Genomic DNA, 21,217 nt, shown 5'->3' on the forward strand with positions numbered 1-21,217 from the left:
AAATCTACATGTAGTTTTATTGGGCTTCCTTGTGTGTGATGGATTGCTTTTCTCTTGCTGCTTTCAAAATTCTCTCTTTCTCTTTGACATCTGACATTCTGATTAGTAAGTGTCTTGGGATATGTCTATTTGGATCTATTCTGTTTGGGGTACGTTGCGCTACTTGGATCTGTAATTTTAAGTCTTTCATAAGAGTTGGGAAATTTTCAATGATAATTTCCTCCATTAGTTTTTCTCCTCCTTTTCCCTTCTCTTCTCCTTCTGGACACCCAGAGCATGTATATTCATGTGCTTCATGTTGTCATTCAATTTCCTGAGTCCCTGCTCATATTTTTTCCACTCTTTTTCCTATATTTTCTTTTGCTTGTCAGATTTCGGATGTTCCATTCTCCAGTTCACAAATCCTATCTTCTGCCTCTTGAAATCTAACATTGTAGGCTTCCATTGTTCTTCTTTTTTTCACCTCTTCTACTGTCTCTTTCATTCCCATAGGTTCTGTGATTTGTTTTTTCAGACTTTTGATTTCCTCTTTTTGTTCATCCCTTGCCTTCTTTATATCCTCCCTCAATTCACTGATTTGATTTTTGATGAGATGTTCTGTGTCTGTTTGAACATTCTGAATTAATTGTTTCAACTACTGTATCTCATTTGAATTGTTGGTTTGTTATTTTGGGCCATAACTGCAATTTTTAGGGTATGATTCATTAGTTTTTGCTGGTGTCTAGGCATTTAATTTCCTTAATTAGTCTATTTTGGAGATTGTTTTTGCTTTTTTAACTAGGATTTTCTTGTTGGATGACTTTGCTGTCTATGTGTTCTTTGACATTCAGTTCAGCTTATTCTAGACCTCTAGCTCAGGTTTTGCTTAACAGATCAGAATTGTTCAGTTCTTGTTTTCTTGTTTCTTGCCCTGCTTGTATGGTGCTTTTTTCCCTGCCTTAGGAGAGTCCTGTTAGGTATTATAGCCCCCAGTCACATTTTCCCAGACCAAACTGGCTTCCACTCAGAAGGAAAAAGTCACCTGCATCAGTTTTCCCACAGGGTAAGACTTTTCTATGAAGCCTCTAGACTGTGTTTTTCCTATCCTGCCCAGCACACTTGTGGGTCTGGCAAGCCTAAGGTGATGTGGTACATTTAACTTCAACAGACTCTTTCTGCTGCGGGTATGGTTGAGACAGAGGAGAGGTTGTAGGCTGGCTTTAATCTCTTCATTTTTCCATACCCTGGGGTCTGAATTCCTTGAGGGAGGGATTCCACCTGAGCTGGGCCCTACAACTCTCCTGTGGAAGGCACAGCCTCTAGACAAGCTCAGACAAGCTTAATTCCGCCCTTGCCTGGGGCAGTTGGAGCCTGAGAAGCCTTGTAGTTGTATCTGAAGTCAAGCCATGAAACACAGCCACAAAAAAAGATAAGCTGAAAAAAATTCCTTTTCAGAGCAGGAACCCCATTCCTTGGGTTTGCCAATCAAGAGCTTAAGTTGGTATGTTGCTCTGTGTATCTCCAAGTCCTATGTGTCCCCTCCTTTCCTTCAGGACCCAGGCCCTTTCAAGAATTTTGTGCTGTCTGATCCAAAAAAAGACCTCTGTGGTTTTGTTTTTTTTTTTCTTTTTCCATCTGCTCTGCCCCCTCTGCATCAGAGCAAAAACCAGCAACCTCAGCTTTTACTGGAGCTTCAGATGAGCTGGGGACCTATTTTTAGTAGTCAGAATTTGTTAATTAATTCCACAAATTGGAGCTTGGTAGAGCTCAGTCCCTTGCTGCTGGTGAAGTCCCTTTCCTTTCCCTCTGGGAAGCAACCTGTGGAGGAGGGGGCCAACCACTGTGGCTTGAGGGACTCATGGTTCTGGGTGGGCTTGCAGCTGACCCAGCTTGTCCAGACTGGTGTATGCTGTGTGTCCAGCCACTGATGTGGCCCCAGCAGTTGTTCTGTACTGTTTCTGGCTATTTGCTAACTGCTCTGGAGGACAAACTAAATCCCACACCTCACTAAGCTGCCATCTTGGCTCCCTCTTTCTTATTCTGTGCTCCCTGTGTTTCAGTTGTTTAAATGAGCTAAACAGATAGGTTGAATTAGATAATGCATTACAGAAAATTTCAGTTCCAGGCCAAATAAACCTTTCTTCCCTAGGTCTCAAGGAGTATGTGTGGTTCTAAAATACAGATATTGTCTTCCTTACCCCTATGTTCTGAATTACTTTAACCCCAACCTGCTTGACTTCATTCTTATCTCTGAATATCAGATTATATATATTAAACAGCCTCTCAAGATCAAGAAATGATAATCACCACTCTGGACTTAACATATCTGCTCTAAAAACTTACAATCTAGGCCCCTCTTTTCTTATAAGCATTTTCTAACAGTGACCATACCATTCTTGTTCTTTTGTTTCTGGCTTATTTTGTCTCACCAAATGTCCCACATGTTCATTCACATCGTTGCATGCCTCACAACTTTGTTCCTTGCTGTGGCAGCACAACCATCATTCATAAATCTACACCATCGTTCACCAATCTATATCTCTGTCAGTGCATTCTTCAACCACTTGCATTCATCGGGCATCATATAGAGGGCCCAAAGTCCATAGTCCATCAACATTCTCAATTTTAGATAATTTCATTTTTCCCAAGAGAAAGAAAAACAATAAACACACCCTCGCCAAATAGAAATCTAAGCCTCCTCTAATTCTTGTCCCTCACCCTATTATTTACTTCTGCTGTTGCTGTGGTAGTGCTGTTGGTTTCCTTTTGAACGTAGCTCATAGCATGCAATAGCAGTTTTCCCCCATACCCTGGACTTAAACATTCTTTATACAAGAATCATATCTTGAAGTAATTCTTGTGAGAACTAATTAATATTTCTAGAGTTAATCAGTGGGACATGTAGGGTTATATAACCTTTTTCAATCTTGTTCATCTTTAACATGGTAATATTACTTACAGACCCACTAGAGAACCACCTTCACTCTTGTCTATTCCCTTACATTGGAGTTCAGCCTGATTAGCTAATGGTTCACCCATCTCTAGCTTCTAGGTACCTCTAAGTTCCCTATCTTCTGTATGTATTAAAAGCCTTTATGCTGGTCATTAAAAGTGGACTCATAGAGTATCTATCCTTTTGTGTCTGGCTAACTTCATTCAGCATTATGTCCTCAAGGTTCATCTTGTCATGTGCTTCAGGATGTCATTTTGTCTTACTGTTGCATAATAGTCTATTGTATGTATATACCGAATTCTGTTGATCCACTCATCTGTTGATGGTCATTTGGCTTGTTTCCATCTTTTGGCGATTGTGAATAATGCTGGCATGAACACTGGTATGCAAGTGTTTGTTTGTGTCTTTGCTTTCAGCTCTTCTGGGTATATACCAAGTAAAGCTATTGCTGAGTCATAGGGCAACTTAATATTTAGTTTCCTAAGGAACAGCCAAACAGTCTTCCATAGTGGCTGCACCATTATACATTCCCACCAGCAGTGCATAAGTGTCCCAGTTTCTCCACATCCTCTCTGATATTTGTAGTTTCCTGTTTGTTTAATAGCAGCCATTTTTATAGGTGTGAGGTGGTATGTCATTGTAGTCTTGAACTGCATTTTCCTTATAGCCAGTGAAAATGAACATCTCTTCATGTGCTTTTGAGCCATCTGTATCTGCCCTTCAGGAAAATCCTATTCATATCATTAGCCCATTTTATAATTGGGTTGTTTTTCTTTTGTTGTTGAGTTGTATGATTTCCTTGTTTATACAGGAAAGCACATCTTTGTCCAATATGTGATTTCCAAATATTTTCTCCCATTGAGTTGGCTTCCTCTTCACATTTTTGACAAAGTCTTTTGAAATGCAGAAGCATTTGATTTTGAGGAGTTCCCATTTATCTATTTTTTCTTTTGTTGCTTGTGCTTTGGGTATAAAGTTTAGGAAGCTACCTCCTATTACTAGGTCTTGAAGATGTTTCCCTACATTTTCTTCTAGATGCTTTATGGTGCTAGTTCTTATATTTAGGTGTTTGATCCACTTTTAGTTCATTTTTGTGCAGGGTGTAAGATAAGGGTCCTCTTTCATTCTTTTGGCTATTGATATCCAGTTCTCCCAGGCCCAATTATTGAAACGACTGCTTTGCCCCAATTCAGAGGATTTGGGGGCCTTGTTAAAAATCAGTTGACCATAGATTTGGTGGTCTATTTCTGCACTCTCCATTCAATTCCATTGGTCAACACTTCTATCTTTGTGCAAGTACCATGTTGTTTTGACCAATGTGACTTTATAATAGGTTTTAAAGTCAGGGAATGTTAATCCTCCCACTTCATTCTTTTTTTTTAGGATGCTTGTAGCTATTTGGGGTCCTTTTCCCTTCCAGATGACTATAATAGTTGGCTTTTCCAAATCTTCAAAGTACGTTGTTGGAATTTTGATTGGTACTGTGTTGAATCTGTAGATCAATTTGGGGAGAATTGACATCTTAACTATATTTGCCTTCTTATCCATGAGCAGGGAATGTCTTTCCACCTATTTAGATCTCCTTTGATTTCTTTTATCAACATTACGTAGTTTTCTGTGCACAAATCCTTTACATCCTTAATTAAGTTCATTCCTAAATACTTGATTCTTTTAGTTGCTATTTTGAATGGAATTTATTCCTTAGCTGACTCCTCGGCTAGGCCATTGCTTGTATATAGAAATGCTACTGATTTTTGCACAGTAATTTTATATCCCGCAACTTTGCTGAATTTGTTTATTAGCTCAAGTAACTTTTTTGTAGATTTCTCAGTATCTTCCAAGTATAGTATCATATCATCTGCAAATAATGAGTGTTTTACTTCTTCCTTTCCAATTTGGATGCCTTTTTTTTTTTTTTTTTTTTTTAAAGGAAAGACAGAGAGAAGGAAGGAAGGATAGAAGGAAGGAAGGAAGGAAGAAAGGGAAACATCTTTAAACACTTTCTTGTTTTACTGTATTCTGTTTCTCCGTTTTTGTTACATGGGCTGGGGCCGGGAATCGAACCGAGGTCCTCCGGCATAGCAGGCAAGCACCCTGCCCGCTGAGCCACCGCGGCCCGCCCCAATTTGGATGCCTTTTATTTCTTTGTCCTGTCTGATTGCTCTAGCTAGAACTTCTAGCACAATGTTGAAATTGTCTTGTATCTGATCTTAGGGGAAAAGCTTTCAGTCTTTCCCCATTGAGTACGATGCTGGCTATTGTTTTTTCATATATTCCCTTTATCATTTTGAGGTAGTTACCTTTGATTCCTATCTTTTGGAGTGTTTTTATCAGAAAATGATGCTGAATTTTGTCTAATGTTTTTTCAGCATCAGTTGAGATGATCATGTCATTTTTCTCTTTCTATTTGTCAATGTACCATATTACATTAATTGATTTTCTTGTGTTGAACCATCCTTGCATTCCTGGTATAAACTCCACTTGGTCATGGTGCATTATTCTTCTAATGTGCTGTTGGATTTGATTTGCTAATATTTTATTGAGAATTTTTGCATCTATGTTCATTAGGGAGATTGGCCTGTAGTTTTCCTTTCTTATAGCATCTTTACTTAGTTTTGGTATTAAAATGATATTAGCTTCATAAAATGAGTCAAATAGAGTTCCTTTTTGCTCAATTTTTTGGAAAAGTTTAAGCAGGATTGGTGTTAGTTCTTTTTGGAATGTTTGATAAAATTCCCCTGTGAAGCCATCTGGCCCTGGGCTTTTCTTTGTAGGAAGATTTTTGGTGACTGATTGAATCTCTTTACTTGTGATTGGTTTGTTAAGATCTTCTATTTCTTCCTGAGTCAGTGTAGCTCGTTTGTGCATTTCCAGGAATCTTTCCATTTCATCTAAGTTGCCTAGTTTGTTGGCATATAGTTGTTCATAGTATCCTCTTATGATTTCTTTTATTTCTTCAGTTTCTGGGGTAATGCACCCTTTTCATTTATGATTTTGTTTCCTTGAATCCTCTTTCTTTTTTTCTTTGTCAGTTATGCTGGTGGCCCATCAATTTTATTGATTTTCTCAAAGAACCAACTTTTGGTTTTATTAATTCTTCCTGTTGTTCTTTTGTTCTCCCGTCCATTTACCTCTGCTTTAATCTTTGTTATTTTTCTTCTTCTATTGCTTTGGGGTTAGTTTGCTGTTCTTTCCCAAGTTCCTCCAGGTGACCTCGATTTTTGCTCTTTCTTGTTTTTTAAGATAGGCATTTAGGGCAATAAATTTCCCTCTCACCGCAGCCTTTGCCACATTCCATAAGTTCTGATAAGTTGTATTCTCATTTTCATTCATCTCCAGGTAGCTACTGATTTCTCTAGAAATTTCTTCTTTGACCCACTGATTGTTTAAGAGTGTGCTATTTAATCTCCATTTATTTGTGAATGTTCTCATTCTTTGGTGATTATTGAGATCCAGCTTCCTCCCATTGTGATCAGAGAAAGTGCTTTGAATAATTTCAAGTTTTTAAATTTATAAAGACCTGTTTTGTGCCCCAGCATGTGCTCTGTCCTGGAGAATGTCCAGGAGCACTAGAGAAGAATGTATATCCTTGTGCTTTGGGGTGCAATGACCTATATATGTCTGTTAGGTCTAACTCATTTATCAAGTTATTTAACTTCTCCATTTCCTTGTTGATCTTCTGTCTGGTTGTTCTATCTATAGAGGAAGGTGGTGTGTTGAAGTCTCCTACTATTATAGTTGAAACGTCTATCACTTCATTCAGTTTTGCCAATGTCTGCCTCATGTACTTTGGAGCTCCTTGATTGGGAGCATAAACATTTATGATTGTTATATCTTCTTGGTGAATTGACCCTTTAATTAGTTTATAGTGTCCTTCTTTGTCTCTTATGATTCTTTACATTTAAAGTCTATTTTGTTCAATATTAGTATAGCTACTCCTGCTTTCTTTTGGTACACCTTGCACGGAAAATCTTTTTCCGTCCTTTCACTTTCAATCTATTTGTATCCTTGTGTCTAAGATGAGTGTCTTGTAAGCAGTATATAACTGGATTATGTTTCTTAATCCATTCAACCAATCTGTATCTTTTAATTGGTAAGTTTAGTCCATTAACATTCGAAGTTATTACTGAAAAGTCATTTCTTGATTCCACCATCTTATCTTTTAAATTTTATTTGTCAGATCTATATATTCTTTTCCCTCTTTCTCTTTGTATTCTTTAAATTACCCCTAGTGGTACTCTTCAATTCTGTGCCCTCCTCCAGACCTCCCTCTCCTGTCTTTTTTTTTCTTTTTTCCAGCTGGAAGAACTCCTTTTAGTATTTCTTTTAGGGCTGGTCTTTTGTTGACAAATTCTTTCAGGACTTATTTGTTTGTGAAAACTTTAATCTCTCCTTCAATTTTGAAGGACAATTTGGCTGGGTACAGATTTCTTGGTTGGAAATCTTTCTCTTTCAGGATCTTGAATGTATCATACCACTGCCTTCTTACCTTCAGCATGCTAGTTGAGTAGTCTGAACTCAATCTTACTTGGTTTCCCTTGTATGTAGTAGACTGTTTTTCTCTTGCCACTTTCAGGATTTTCTGCTTCTCTTTAACATTTGACAGACTGATTAGTATGTGCCTTGGGGAAGGCTTATTTGGAGTCATTCTGTTTGAAGTTCATTGGGTTTCTTTGACTTGTATATTTATGTTCTTTATGAGGGTTGGGAAATTTCCCCCCCATTATATCCTCAACTACTCTTCCTAGCCCTTTATTCCTCTCTTCTCCTTCTGGGACACCAATGATTCTTATATTTGTGTGCTTTGTTTTGTCTATCATTTCCCTGAGTTCCCATTCAATTTTTCCATCATTTTTTGCCATTTGTTGTTTTGAGTTTTCAAAGTCAATCATCCTGTCTTCTATATCATTTATTCTTTCTTCTGTCTCTTCAAACCTGGTGTTGTGTGCCTCTAGTATGTTTTTATTTGGTCAATAGAGTCTTTAATCTCTGTAATATCCACTATTTTTCTATTTATTCTTTCAGATTCCTCTTTGTGCTCTTCTACTGTCTTCTTGCTCTCCTTTACGTCTTTTGCTATCCCACTTATTTTATTAAGTAGAGTTGTATGAACATCTTTGATTAGTTGTTCCAATGTTTGTGTCTCCTCTGGTGTTTTAATTTGGTCATTAGGCAGGGCTATATCTGTCTGCATTGTGATGTGCTTAGTGATCTTCTGCTGTCTTCGTCACATGTAAATATCTTGATTGATTTACTTTGGGAGTTGATTTCTTTCAGTAGTCTAAGGCCTTGTGTTTGTGGCATGGTTGTACAGCAGGGAGCAGGGCATGGGGTGGGGCACTCAGTGCAGTGATTTGTTTCAGGGCAGGTATACGTGAAGGGTAGTGATGTTATGCTGATGCTTTTAAATGTCAGCACCCAGTGGCCAGAGGGGATGTGGCTGTGCAGGTGCACAGGTATGGGAAGAATAACCCTGGTGTGCACTGGTCTAAGGCATGGGACCCTTTGTGTGCATGTGTAGAGAGCTATGGCAGCAGGTCGGCATTACGCCTTTGTGGATTGGAGGCAGATGTGACCTGGCTGCACAGGTTGTCACTTTCTCAGAGCGGGGAAGTGAGGCTGAGGGTCATGTGCATGCACAGTTCTAAGATTGCTGTAAAGTACACATGCATGGACCTGGGAATGCCATAAAGGGATGCACAGAGTTCAGTGGGGGCAGAGTGAGGCTGTATGACACCATAGGAGGGGGTGGCAGGGGTAGCCTAGGTATGAAGGTTAGTGTCCGCAGCCTCTATGTACTGGCAACAGCCTGCAGAGAACAAGTTGTGGGAGGTAGTGCTTGGGAGGGGTGCAGCAGAGGTGGGTTGGTCTGCACTTGGGGTGGGGGTGGGGGCAGGTATGTGCTCTGGGGTTGGTGAGGTAGGGGCACCTGGAGCGCGGGGAATGGGAACAGGTGATGGGGTTCGGGTGCATGGGGTGTGGGGTAAGTCACCAGTCACAAGACTGCCCTGGTGAGGGCAGAGCACACAAGGAATGCAGTTGGCTTACTTCCTAGTCCCGGGCTCCGTTCTGTGCACTCCAGCAGGCTCCATGGATCTGTGCCTCTGCACCAGGCTCCAGCTTTCTGCCTCTCAATTCCTCAGCCTCTGCAACCCAGGCTGCCCCATGTGGTGCAGAAGACTCTCCCAGGTCAGCTGCACTCCCAAATCGCTGCCTCAGTCGCCCTTCTTTCTCTTTTCTAACTTTACCATGGAACAGGACTAATCTTGAGCTGTTCTATTCAGCCATCTTCCTGGAACTCCTCCCTCAATACACCTTATAGTTCATCAACAGTGTTCCAATAGGGGGTTTGATAGCCAAATCCCCCTTGCTGGGGCACACCTCCTTGCACTGGAATATGAGTCAATTAAGTAGCAAATCTGTTTCCATTCTAAGAGCTAACATATATATCCATTGATGCAGAGAAGGATGAATGGTGAGACAGGGCATTAAGATCTCATGTCCTGAGAGCAATATATCATCTGCACTGGTATCCCACAATTGCAGTGGCCAATTTGATAAAAGTTCTATAGGTTTTTGCCTATATTGACTCCCAATTTCTCATAATTTAGAAGTGGTAAAATCTCACATTGTAATATGTATTCTTTGCTCGATGGGTGTGGCTGGAGCTGGAACCACATCAGTCGCATCATTACCATCCACCTGGGTGCCCAGAGGGATGGAATATGCTCTAATTTAATCTTACATTGATTCAGGAGGTGAAAAAAATTATACCCTTCATCTTCCTTCTCCAAGTTAGACTGGGGATCCTCATAATTTGAAGAAAAATCCTCTAGGTCCCAGACTTTGGAATCCCAATCAGGGAAAGTTACAGTATGTCTTACTTAGGTAACTTTTGTCCCCATGCTCTTACATAATGACATGCTAATATTTCCAGATTTTCATCTACCCAATATAACCTATCATTTAAAGCATCTTTTAACTCTGCTTGGGTGATCCCTATATCTCTCTTTAAATTAAGTTCCTCTTTCAACTGGTAAATTGTCACTTTGGCTTTCAAGGTCTCTTCCATAGCTGGTTGCATGGCCTCCAAAAGTGGCCAGGCTCCAACCACAGTGGCCTGGTGGCTTTCCTTTCTCTTATGAAATCCCAACTGTCCTGTGGCCTGTTGCAGGGGGGATATTAGTCCAGCTGGGGAGTGTATAAGCATCTCCATAGTCCCTCGGTTATCCCCACTTGTCCAGGAGGGTTGCCAAACCTCCCCACATGAAGCTTGCAGGCCATCCCAGGATTCCCTCCCATGGAGTCTCCCTTCCAAGTACTCATGCCTTTTATAGTCAGCAGCTCTTTGGTCTCCTGAATGCATCACAAAATACTCCAACACAATTCTACCCCAAGACAGAAGAACACACCAGACAGAAAGTTACCCATGAGTTTTTAAATTAGTGACTTACTAACAGGAGAGCATTCTTCCCAATGGTGACTGGTTGCGAAATGGAAGTCAGCACTCTCAGTACAAGCAAAAGAAGAAAGAGTGCTTTTCAAGTTCAGCAGAGTCTCATGAGATTTGGTTACAATGGGGTTTCAGAAAAGTTTTGTGAGATTTGGTGACAGCGGAGTCTTGTGAGAATTGATTCCCAATGGCGAGTAAGGGAGAGGAGTTTTAATGTTTTGGTGTTGTGCTTTGGCCATGCAGGCTGCCACATACTTAAGGCTTTCAATTTCTGACCCCTGGGTTGCCACAAGGAGCTCCTCATTTAATTTAATACTTTTGTGCTTCAAAGGACTTTGTCAAGTAAGTAAAATGGGAACCTACTCAATGGGAGAAAATACTTGGAAACCACATATCTGATAAGAGTTTACTATAGAGAATATATAAAGAAATCCTACAACTCAACCATAAAAAGACAATCAATCCAATTAAAAATGTGCAAAAGACTTGAGTAGACATTTATCAAGTATCTCAACATTACTAGCTATTAAGGAATGCAAACCAAAACCACTTACCAGAATGGCCATTATTTAAAAAAAAAAAAAAAAAAGCAGAAACGAAACAAGTATTGGAGAGGATGTGGAGAAATAAGAACATACTCATTGCTGTTGGAAAGGTAAAATGGTACAGCTGCTTTGGAAAGTAGTTTGGCTGTTCCTCAGAAAGCTAAGTATAGAACTGCCATATGATCAAGCAATCCCATTACTAGGTGTGCCTGTCTCTAAGGATTAAGTACCCTAGAAAAGCCATGCTTTAATCCTGATCCAATCCTGTTATGGAGGCAGTCATTTCTTTTAATCCCTACTTAGGTTGGAAACTTGATTAGATTACCTCCATAGAGATGTGACTGACCCAATTGTGGGTATTAACCTTTGATTAGAGGGAGATGTGACTCCATCCATTCCAAGTGGGTTTTGATTAGTTTACTGGAACCTTTAAAAGAGGAAACATTTTTGGAAAAATCTTCAGAGCCATGGGAACCATAAGACCCACATAGCCAGAGACCTTTGGAGATGAAGAAGGAAAACACCCCTGGGGAGCATCAAGAAACAAGAAGCCTGGAGAGAAAGTTAGAGATGTTGCCTTGTTCACCATGTGCCTTTCCAGTTGAAAGAGAAACCTTGAACATCATCATCCTTCTTGAACCAAGATATCTTCCCCTGGATGTCTTTGATTGGGCATTTCTATAGCCTTGCTTTAATTTGGACATTTTCATAGCTTTAGAACTGTAACTTGTAACTTAATAAATTCTCCTTTTTAAAAACCATTCCATTTCTGGTATATTGCACTATAGCAGCTAACAAACTAGAACACTAGGTATATAATCAGAAGAACTGAGAGCAGGGATGCAAACAGACTTTTCACTTTGATATCATAGCAGCATTATTCACAATTGCCAAAAGATGGAAACTGAGTATATATCCATCAACTGATGAGTGGATAAGCAAACTGTGATATATACACACAATGGAATATTATACAGTTGTAAGAAGGAAAGAAGTCTTGATGCATGCAACAACATAGATGAACTTGTGACATTAAGTCAGGAGAAATAAGTTAGACAAAGAAAGGACAAATATTGTATGGTCTCACTAATGTGAACTAATTATAATGAGCAAACTCTGGGAGTTAAAATCTAGAGTATAGGTTAACAGGAGACAGAAAGAGAGTAGAGAACAGGCACATGATGCTTTAGGCATACAGAATTTTTAGTCAAGCTGTTTTTAAATGGATAGAGGTGATGGGAGCACAATACTATAAGTTTAAGTAACAGTGCTGAATGTGAGTATAGTTGAAAGGGGAAGTCTCAGGTCATGTATTTCACTAGAAGGAAAGCTAGAGGATGCAACTTGGGACCATATAACATAGAGAGATGTTGTGGATAATGACTAATTGTACAAATAGAAGAAAATTCTTACATGAACCATAGCAAATGTATGTCACCATTACACGGTGTTACCAATAGGGTAGTATGTGGGAAAAGATATAATTGGTTCAAATTAAAGGAGCATAGTTAACAGTGTAATTATAATCTTCTTTTCTCAGTTGTAACGAAGATACTATTTCAAAGCTACGTGTCAATAATAGGGGAAGGGTATAAGGGGTATGAGATATTTTTTCCTAGAAGCAATGAGAATGTTCTCAAATTAGTCGTGTTGATGAGTGCATAACTCTGTGATTATAGCAAGAGCCATTGATTTTATACTTTTGATGGATTGTATATTGTTTAAATAAAGCTGTTTAAAAATTTAATAAAAATGTGCTATTATCATTTGTAGCAAATGTTCCACACATTGCAGTGTTGGTGGTACGGTGGTGTATTGGAGTCCTGTGTTTTATGCAAGCCTCTTCTATAAACCCACAACATCTCAATAAAGAAAAAAGTAATTGAATAAATTGATTAATGAAAATACAATAGTTACTCTTCAGTTTGGCATTAATATGTAAGAAAGCAACCATCACAAGCCAAAGTATAAGCAATCATTTTAAGAAAAGGTTTCAAAAGTTGGTTATTGGGTAAAAAGATGACTAATGCTGGATCCCTCCTTTACAATATCAAGTGGATTAAAGAGTTAAATGTAAAATATCAAATAAAGAAATAAAGCAGGCCTATATAGAAAAAAGAAAATAGTAGGCCATCAGCCTACTACCATAAAAACAATTATATGGCTGTGAAGATTTGGGAAAGGGTAACAGAAAAGACTCAATGGGAAAATAACAAAAGATAGAAGAGAACTTAGAGGAGACACAAATAAAAACAAGAGAAATACAAAAATTACTGAACACAGACTGGTCATTTGTACTTCAAAACTTTGTCTAAACTTCTGCTCAATCAAGATGGGGGTGTAAGATGCTCAAGGGTTCTGTTCCCCCAAAGAATCTTTGAGCCACTAGCAAAAACCAGCAGAGTCATTTTCTCAAACTCCTGAACTAGATGAGTTGCAGTAACTAGATGAGGGACAAGTCAAGAAAACACTGCTTTAAGAATGGGAGTAGCTCCAGGCACCCTTGCAATTCCCTCACCATACCCTCTCAGGTGTGATGTGAAGCCAGCTTGTATTTCCATAGTAGGTTGCTGGCCCTGTCTAGAGGGAGCAGAGTAACCCCTATGTGCATACCAAGGTGCCTGTATGTTGGGGCCAATCTACCCAACGACAGCCTGAAAGACAGCCAGAATACTTGGCTCTGTCTCACCCTCCCAGATATTGCACTGCATGCAGAAGTAGCTTGTGACAGCTGAAACACTGTAAGAAACAAGTCCAAGTGATCTGAAGCAAAGGATTAAATTTGTTAAGACATAAGACATATAACCCAGAGAGAAGGTAAATCTCTTTCATAGGCATAGAAGGGATACTCAGAAATCTGTAAATAAGGGAATTTCTAAAGCCATGAGAGAATACATGCAGGAATAGATGCAGGTTCATAAAACATTGCATCTTCAGTTGATCTTTTGGATAGTAGAACTAACGTTTGAAGGAGAGAACCAGCAACACAAAGACAATTTTCAAAGACTGTGATAGATTCTTTTAGTCTTTGTTTTTCTTAGCTCATGATACTCAGGGAAATCTATCATATTACTTTCTGAATCTATCATATTACTTTTTTGGATACAAACTTCAGAAATAGATAGTTCAGGGACTTAATGCCAGTTAACATAGTAAAATATTAAAATGTACAGTGTGCAACAAAATATTGAAGTCAAATAAAGTAATACAAAATGCTGATCCTTCTAAAGGCAAAAGATAAAAATGCAAAAGCATCAATGAAGAACATCACACTTCACTTACCAGAAAAACACTCAAAAAAGTGATCTTCGATATGCTCAAATATCAAAAAAGGAAAACACAAAAATTGAATTAAAGGATAGCAGGAAAACAATTAATGAACAATATAAGACTCTCAATATAGGTACAGAGAAAAAATAATTTAATAGGTGAACAAAGCTTAAGAAACTTGTGAGACACCATGAACAATATAACCATTATGGAGTCCCAGCAAAAGAGAGAAAGGGACTGAAGGTATATCCAAAGACAATGCAGAAAACTACCCAAACTCAATGAAAGACATGAATATGCACATTCAAGAAGCCCAATAACCCCCAAACAAGGTAAACTCAAACAGAACCATGCCCATACATATAGTAGCAAAACTGTCAAGTGCCAGGAAAAAAGAGAATTCTAAAAGCTGAAAAGGAAGCAACATGTTATATACAAAGAAGCCCAAATAAGATTAAATGCCGATTTCTGTACAGAAACCATGAAGACAAGAAGGCAGTGGGAAAAAATATTCAACATGCTGAAAGAAAATAACTGCCAACCAAAACTTTTATATCCAGTGAGACTGTCTTTCATAAATGAGGAAGAGAATAAGGCATCCCCAGACAAATAAAAACTGAAGGAGTTTGCCCCTATACACTTCACCCAAAATTAATGCTAAAGGGAGTTCATGAGACTGAAAGAAAAGACACTAGATAAGTATATTGAAGCAGAAGAAAGAAATAAAGACCTTTGGTAAAGGTAATCATTTGGTAATTATGAGTGTAATAAAATATTTTAATTTTCGTAACTCAATATTTTGCTTCTTCCAAGTTTTAAAATGTAACTGTATAAAAAGTATTGATCTCAGTTTTGCTCCAGGACCCACAGTAAACAAGTGAGAAGAAATTGCTCCTCTTTTAGAAATCAGTTCCCAGCTGCACTGAGGCCTCTTAGAGTGCTGTGAAATGAATAATCATGAGAGGTATGCAGCAGCTGCCTGCCAGGGTGGGCTACCACCAGGGTAGACAGCCACCACAGTGGGCTGCCTGCCAGGTGGACTGCCTCCTGTGCTCCCCACCAAGGTGTAAACCCAGGCACCAATAGGTGTGATGGAAGATGTCTGGTAGATTTTTAGCCTGGGGAGAACTGCAAAAGTCCCCCATACTTCCTGGGCCCACCCAAAAGGTGGCATCAAGGACAGGACACTGGCAACTGGGGGATAAAAAAACAGAAACGTTGAACGAGCTGACAGACCCGGAAGCCGAGGGCGAGGACAGGAAGCAATACCCACCTGAGTTGGCGCTGGGATGGCCTGAGGACATCACTAAGTCTCCTGGGGGCAGCCAGGGAGCTGGAAGCAGGCAAATGGCTTCAAATCTTTGTGAAAGACACATTTTCATCTTGAACCTGCTTCCTGTGTGCTGAGTGACCTCAAGCTAGGAATATGTGGTAGTCAGCCATTCTGGAGTACCCATGCACTCTGGCCTACCTTATAAAATAGACACTTAAGCTGAACTGTATCCTCTACATGTGATCTGGACCTTGATTTTTCACAGAATAACCAACAAACACAGTGCAAAAGGAAACATTCAGCAAAAACTAAGTAAATACAAAACTTTAGAATGAAGGAAACCAACTTGCATTATAACCATATCAAGATAACCAAATGCCCCAAACACAACAGAAAATCACAAAACACACAAAGATCCAAGCAGAAGTGGCCCAGCCAATTGGCCAAATCAAAATTCCAGGGATGAGACAGAATATGGGAAAACTATTCAAAGACATTTATAAAGAAATAAAGGATATCAGGAGAGACGCTAGAAGAGAATAAAGAAGAATTCAGGAGGTTAAATAGAAAAATGACAGAACTCACAGAAATGAAAGATTTGGTAGACCAAATAAAAATATACTGGAGACACACAATAGCAGATTCAAAGAAGCAGAAGGAAGAATAAGTGAGCTAGAAAATAGAACAATAGAACTAGAGCACACAAAAGAACAAATGGCAATAAAGATGGGAAAAATGCAACTGGATCTTAGGGAAATGATGGACAACAAGAAGTGCAAAAATATAAGAATTATGGTATCCCAGAAGGAGAAGAGAAGAATATAGGATTAGGAAAGTTAACTGAAGATATAATCAGAGAAAACTTCCAAACCCTTATAAAAAACACAAATATGCACATCAAAGAGGCCCGGTGGACTCCAAGTAGAATAAATCTGAACAAGCCCACTCCAAGACACATACTAATCAGGTTGTCAGGTGTTGAAGAGAAACAGAAAGTCCTGAAAGCAGCACAAGAAAAGCAATCTACTACCTATGAGGGAAAACACATAAGATTGACTTCAGACTACTCAACAGGCACCATGGAAGCAATAAGGCAGTGGTATGATATTATTAAGATCCTGAATGAGAAAGGCTTTCAATCAAGAATTCTTTATCCAGCCAAGTTGTCCTTCAAAATGGAGGGAGGGATTAAAATCTTCAAAGATAAAGAAAGATTGAGGGAACTAGTCAACAAGAGACCAGCCCTATAAAAATACTAAAGGGAGCCCTGTCAGCTGATTTAAAAAGATAGAAAAGAGAGATCTGGAGAAAGCACAGAATTGGAGAATATGAGTAAAGGTAATCTAAAGGAAAAGAGAGAAAGAAGGAAAATAATATACAGATCTGACAAATAAAAACTAAAGGACAAGATAGTAGAATCAAGAACTGCTTTTACAGTAATTACTTTGAATGTTAATGGACTAAACTCACCAATTAAAAGATAAAGACTGACAGAATGGATCAAAAAGCATAATCCATCTATATGCTGTTTACAAGACATGCATCTTAGATTTGAGGACACCGATTGAGAGGGAAAGTATGGAAAAAGATCTTCTATGCAAGCTGTAACCAAAAGAAAGCAGGAGTAGCTAAACTAATATCAGGCAAAATAGATTGTAAATGTAAAAACATCATAAGAAGAAAAGAAGGACACTACATATTAATTAAAGGGACAATTCAGTTAGGAAGAAATAGTGATCATAAATGTGTATGCCCCCAATCAAGGAGCTCCAAAGTACATGAAGCACATATTGGAAAAACTGATGGGACCTATGGACATATCAACAGTAATACTGGGAGACTTCAATACACTGCTCTCTATTATAGATAGAAGAACCACACAGAGCATCAACAAGGAAATAGAGAACCTAAACAATAAGAAAAATTAATTAAATCTAATAGACATATATAGATCATTACATCCCAAAACACCAGGATACACATTATTCTTTAGTGCACATGGAACATTCTCTAGGATAGATCATATACTGGGACATAAACTGAGTCTCTAGAAATTTAACAAGATTGAAATTATTCAAAGCAATTCCTGATCACAATGGAATAAAGTTGGAAATTAATAATCACCAAAGAACCAAGCTTTCACAAATTATGGAGATTAAACAACACACTCTTAAATAATCAGTGGGTCAAGGAAAACATTGCTGGAGAAATCAATAAATATCTGGAGACAAATAATAATGAGAATACAACATATCAAAACTTATGGGATATGGCAAAGGCAGTGCTGAGAGGGAAATTTATTGCCCTAAATGCCTATATTAAAAAACAAGAATGATACTTACCTGGCAGGGGAGATACCATGATCACATAGGTGGTTTTCCCAGGGCGAGGCTTATCTTTGCACTCCGGATGTGTTGACCCCTGCGATTTCCCCAAATGTGGGAAACTCGACTGCATAATTTGTGGTAGTAGGGGACTGCATTTGTGCTCTCCCCTGGTTTTGGTCGTTTAATGTGAGAATGACGTATTAAAGGTTTGTGAGACGAAAAAAAATAAAAAATAAAAAATAAGAATGAGCAAAACTTGAGGATTTAACTACTCACCTGGAAAATTTAGAGATAAAACAGCAAATTAACCCCAAAGCAAATAAAAGAAGAGAAATAATAAAGATAAAGCAGAAATTTAAAAACTCCAGAACAATAAAACAATAGAAAGAATCAACAAAACTAAAAGTTGGTTCTTTGAAAAAATTAATAAAATTAATGGTCCCTTAGCTAGACTAACAAAGAAGAAAAAAGAGAGGCCACAAATAAAATAAAAACAGAAATGAGAGAAGGGGTGTGTCACCACAGATTATGAAGAAACTAAAAAAAATAAAAGAATATTATAAACAACTATATGCCAACAAACTAGTTAACTTAGATGAAATGGATAAATTCCTAGAAACACATGAATTGCCTATATAGACTCAAGAAGAAACAGAAGATCTCAAAAAATGAATTACAAATAAAGAGATCCAATCAGTCATCAAAAATCTTTCCACAAAAAAAGAAAAAAAACCCAAGGCCTGATGGATTCAAAGGAAAACTTTATCAAACTTTTCGAAAAGAACTAATGCCAATCCTGCTCAAATTCTTCCGAAAACCTGAAGAAAAGAGAACACTACTAAACTCATTTGATGATGTTAACATCACTCTAATACCCAAATCAGATAAAGATGATATAAGAAAAGAACACTACAGACCAATATCCCTAATGAACATAGATGTGAAAATTCTTAACAAAATACTAGCAAATCGCATCCAACACCACATTAAAAGAATTATACATCATGATCAAGTGAATTCATAGCAAGAATGCAAGGGTGGGTAAACATAAGAAAATCAATCAATGTAATACAGCACATTAACAAATTGAAAGGGAAAAATCACGTGATCATATCAGTTGATGCTGAAAAAGCATTCTACAAAATCCAGCATCCTTGCCTGATAAAAACATTTCAAAAGTTAGGCATCAAAGGAAATTTTCTCAATATCATAAAGGGCATATATGAAAAACCCATAGCCAGCATCATACTTAATGGTGAGAAATTGAAAGCATTTCCTTTGAGATCAAGGATGAGACAGGGATGCCCATTGTCACCACTATTATTCAACATTGTATTAGAAGTACTGACTGGAGCAATTGCACAGAAGAAAGAAATAAAAGACATTTGAATAGGAAGGGAAGAAGTAAAGCTTTCATTATTTGCAGATGACATGATCCTACACTTAGAAAAACCTGAGAAATCTACAGTAAAACTACTTGAGCTAATAAACAAATCCAGCAAAATGGCAGGATAAAAGATGAATGTACAAAAATCAATAAGGTTTCAATACACAAGCAATGACCTATATGAGTTGACAACTAAGGAAACAATTCCATTCAGAACAGTAATCAGAAGAATTAGGTATCTAGGAATAAGCCTAACTAGGGATGTTAAGGACTTAACACAGAAAATTACAAAAAAATTGCTAAGAGAAATTTTAAAATGACTTAAATAGAAGGAAAGGTATTCCATGTTCATGGATAGAAATGTTGAATATCATCAAGATGTCAATCCTATCCAAACTAGTCTACAGATTCAATGCAATATGAATAAAAATCCCAATCTACTTTGAAGACTTGGAAAAACCGGTTATCAAGTGTATATGGAAGGAAAAGAGGCCTCGAATAGCTAAAGATATCCTAAAACAGAAGAGCAAACTGGGAGGTCTATCGCTTCCTGACTTAAAAGCTTACTATAAAGCCACAGTGGTCAAAACTGCATGGTACAGGCACAAGAGAGAAGGACTGAGCAGTGGAATAGAATCAAGAGTGCAGAGATTGACCACGAAATTTATGGATATTTGATCTTTGATAAGGCTCCAAATCCACTGAATTGGGACAGAATAGTCTTCAATAAACAGGCATGGGAGAACTGGATTTCAAAATCCAAAAGAATGAAACAGGACCCCTACCTTACATCCTATACAAAAATTAATCCAAAATGGATCAAAGATCTGAGTGTAAGAACCAGTACCATAAAATTTCTTGAAACAAATGTAGGGAAACATCTTCAAGTTCTAATAATAAGAGGTAGCTTCTTAAATTGTATACCTAAAGCACAAGCTGTGAAAAAAAAATAGACAAATAGGAACTCCTTAAGATCAAGAGCTTTTGTGCCTCAAAAGACTTTGTAAAGAAGGTGAAGAGGCAGCCAACTCAATGGGAGAAAATATTTGGAAACCACATCTTGGATAAAGGCTTGATGTCCTGTGTACATAAAGAAATTATACAGCTCATCAACAAAAGAACAAACAACCCAATTTTAAAATGGACAGAGGAAATGAATAAGCCTTTTTCTAAAGAGCAATTACAGATGGCAAAAAGCACATGAAGAACTGCTTGTCTTCACTGGCTATAAAGGAAACACAAATTTAAATAATAAACACTTAATTTATTATCTTATAAATTAAGTTAATAATGAGATATCACCTCACACCTATAAGAATGACTGCTAGGAGACTTCCTGGAAGATGGCGGCTTAGTAAGACGCGCGGATCTTAGTTTCTTCTCCAGGACACCTACTAGGGGAGTAGAAACGATACAGAAAGTGCCCAAAGCCACAACAGAGATAAAAAAGACAGCGTACCCCATCCTGGAACGGCTGGCTGGCTGAGAGAAGCAGCTCGGGTGAGATCGCCGAGGCGCGCGGGCCTTACCGGGCGGGGTGGCAAGCGGCCGGAGTTACTCCCTTCCCCCTTCCTGGGCCGGCTGGGAGAATTGGAGAGGCGGTCCCCTGAAACAAAGACGGCTGGCGCCCACACCACGCGCAGCCCCCGGACCAACTGAGAGAATTGGATCGGAAACCCCCAGGCCGCGGAGAACGGTGACGGGTGGGGGAGGCCCCTTCCAAACCCGTGACTCCCGGGGAACGTGCACTCTCTCGGGCGGGCCGCTGCCGCTGGCGCCCTCCCGCCACGCTTGTTGCCCAGGGCCGACTAGGAAATTCGGACGGGCTCTTTTCCTGGCTGCGGCGACCAGCAACCCTCCCTGCGTTCGGACCCCGGGCCGGCTCAAGCCGTTTCGGCTAGCGAACCCCCCGGACGGCGAGAGTTTTCCAAAGTTTAAGGTCCCACAGCACCTTTTACTGGTGGGACCCGCAGACAAACGTGTGCCACGAGCGCCACCTACTGGGCAGGATAAGAAAAACAGAACCCAGA

At 38.8% G+C, this 21,217-nt stretch overlaps 1 long non-coding RNA gene and 1 other non-coding gene across 3 annotated transcripts in view; one reads left to right on the plus strand and one right to left on the minus strand.

Moving 5' to 3' along the window:
- LOC143661770 (uncharacterized) overlaps positions 1–21,217 on the minus strand; it is a 102,771-nt gene that overhangs the window by 20,558 nt on the left and 60,996 nt on the right. The window lies entirely within an intron of this gene.
- LOC143661786 (U1 spliceosomal RNA) lies at positions 17,808–17,970 on the plus strand. The gene has a single exon (XR_013164839.1). It is a non-coding gene; the product is annotated as a U1 spliceosomal RNA (small nuclear RNA).

This window comes from Tamandua tetradactyla, chromosome 17, assembly GCF_023851605.1.
Source record: "Tamandua tetradactyla isolate mTamTet1 chromosome 17, mTamTet1.pri, whole genome shotgun sequence".
Classification (NCBI taxonomy): domain Eukaryota; kingdom Metazoa; phylum Chordata; class Mammalia; order Pilosa; family Myrmecophagidae; genus Tamandua; species Tamandua tetradactyla.